The sequence below is a fragment of the Elephantulus edwardii genome, unplaced genomic scaffold, assembly GCF_000299155.1.
Source record: "Elephantulus edwardii isolate Elephantulus edwardi_28Jun2011 unplaced genomic scaffold, EleEdw1.0 scaffold00131, whole genome shotgun sequence".
In the NCBI taxonomy this organism is placed as follows: Eukaryota; Metazoa; Chordata; class Mammalia; order Macroscelidea; family Macroscelididae; genus Elephantulus; species Elephantulus edwardii.
In genome coordinates this window covers 4,009,945-4,012,037 of record NW_006399881.1, presented here as the reverse complement: position 1 = coordinate 4,012,037, position 2,093 = coordinate 4,009,945, and the positions used below count along the sequence as shown (strand labels likewise).

Sequence of the window (2,093 nt, the reverse complement as noted above, 5' to 3'; positions counted from 1 at the left end):
CAGCAACAACTTAAACATAAGAGTATATTAATCTCTTCTGTGGCTTCGGTGCACCATGCAAACGGCCTGGCCAAATCTTCTACCACCGTCTCTAGCTTTGCTAACAGCAAACCTGGCTCTGCTAAGAAGTTAGTGATCAAGAACTTTAAAGGTATGATTGATCTGGATTTTACAGATAAGCCTAAATTACCAGAAAACTATAGTGATGAAACATGGCAGAAGTTAAAGGAAGCAGTGGAAGCTATCCAGAATAGTATTTCAATTAAGTACAATTTAGAAGAACTCTACCAGGCTGTAGAAAATCTTTGTTCTTACAAGATTTCTACGAATTTGTACAAGCAGCTAAGACAGATTTGTGAAGAGCACATCAAGTCACAGATTCATCAGTTCAGAGAAGATTCATTGGATAGTGTTCTTTTTCTAAAGAAGATCGATAAATGCTGGCAAAATCATTGCAGACAAAAGATCATGATTAGGAGCATTTTTTTGTTCCTGGATAGAACTTACATTCTTCAGAATTCCATGCTACCTTCCATTTGGGACATGGGATTGGATTTATTTAGAACTCACATTGTAAGTGATCAGAAAGTCCAGAATAAGACAATTGATGGCATTCTTTTGATTGAGAAAGAAAGGAATGGTGAAGCAATTGATAGACGTTTACTCCAAAGCCTTTTAAGCATGCTTTCTGATTTGCAAATTTATCAATATTCTTTTGAACAACGTTTTCTGGAAGAAACTAACCAACTTCATGCAGCTGAAGGCCAAAAATTAACACAAGAAAGTATCTTCAGCATGTTAACAAATGTCTAGAAGAAAATGCTGACAGACTTATTACTTACTTAGATCAAACCACTCAAGAGTCATTAATTGCAACAGTAGAGAAATGACTTCTAGGTGAACACTTAACAGCAATTCTTCAGAAAGGTTTGAATAACCTCCTTGATGAAAATCTATTTCAAGATTTATCTCTCCTGTATCAGCTCTTCAGTAAAGTTAGAGGTACTTTTGCAACAGTGGATTGAATATATCAAGGCATTTGGCATCACTATTGTAATCAATCCTGAAAAAGATAAAACCATGGTTCAAGAATTGCTGGATTTTAAAGATAAAGTTGATCATATAATTGATATCTGCTTTCTGAAGAATGAAAAATTTATCAATGCCATGAAAGAAGCATTTGAAACATTCATTAACAAAAGACCAAACAAACCTGCTGAACTTATAGCTAAGTATGAAGATTCAAAGCTTCGTGCAGCCAACAAAGAAGCTATAGATGAAGAACTTGAAAAAATGTTGGATAAAATTATGATCATATTTACCTTTATCTATGGCAAGGATGTGTTTGAAACCTTTTATAAGAAAGATTTAGTCACACGCCTGCTCGTTGGAAAGAACGCATCTGCAAATGCTGAAAAAGTGATGCTGTCCAAGCTTAAACATGAATGTGGAGCTGCTTTCACCAGCAAACTTGAAGGAATGTTTAAAGACATGAAGTTTTCTAAAGACATCATGATTCAGTTCAAACAGTATATGCAGAATCAGAATGTACCTGGAAATATTGAGTTAACTGTGAATATCCTGACAATGGGTTATTGGACAACATATGTGCCTATGGAAGTCCATTTGCCACCAGAGATGGTAAAACTTCAAGAGATTTTCAAGACATTTTACCTAGGCGAACATAGTGGCCGGAAACTTCAGTAGCAGTCCACTCTTGGACACTGTGTGCTAAAAGCAGAATTTAAAGAGGATAAAAAGGAACTCCAGGTCTCTCTTTTTCAAACACTGGTGCTGCTAATGTTTAATGAGGAAGAGGAGATCAGTTTAGAAGAGATCAAGCAACCTACCAGAATAGAGGATGGAGAGTTAAGGAGAACGCTGCAGTCACTGTCTTGTGGCAAAGCCAGAGTTCTGGCGAAAAAGCCAAAGGGCAAAGATATCGAAGATGGTGACAAGTTCATTTGTAATGATGATTTCAAACACAAACTTTTCAGGATAAAGATCAATCAGATCCAAATGAAAGAAACGGTGGAAGAGCGAGCAAGCACTACAGAAAGAGTGTTCCAGGAGAGACAGTATCAAATTGATGC

The 2,093-nt window shown here is 36.5% G+C and overlaps 1 pseudogene; it reads left to right on the top strand.

The window, feature by feature from the left end:
- LOC102860822 overlaps window positions 1–2,093 on the top strand; it is a 31,855-nt pseudogene that overhangs the window by 494 nt on the left and 29,268 nt on the right.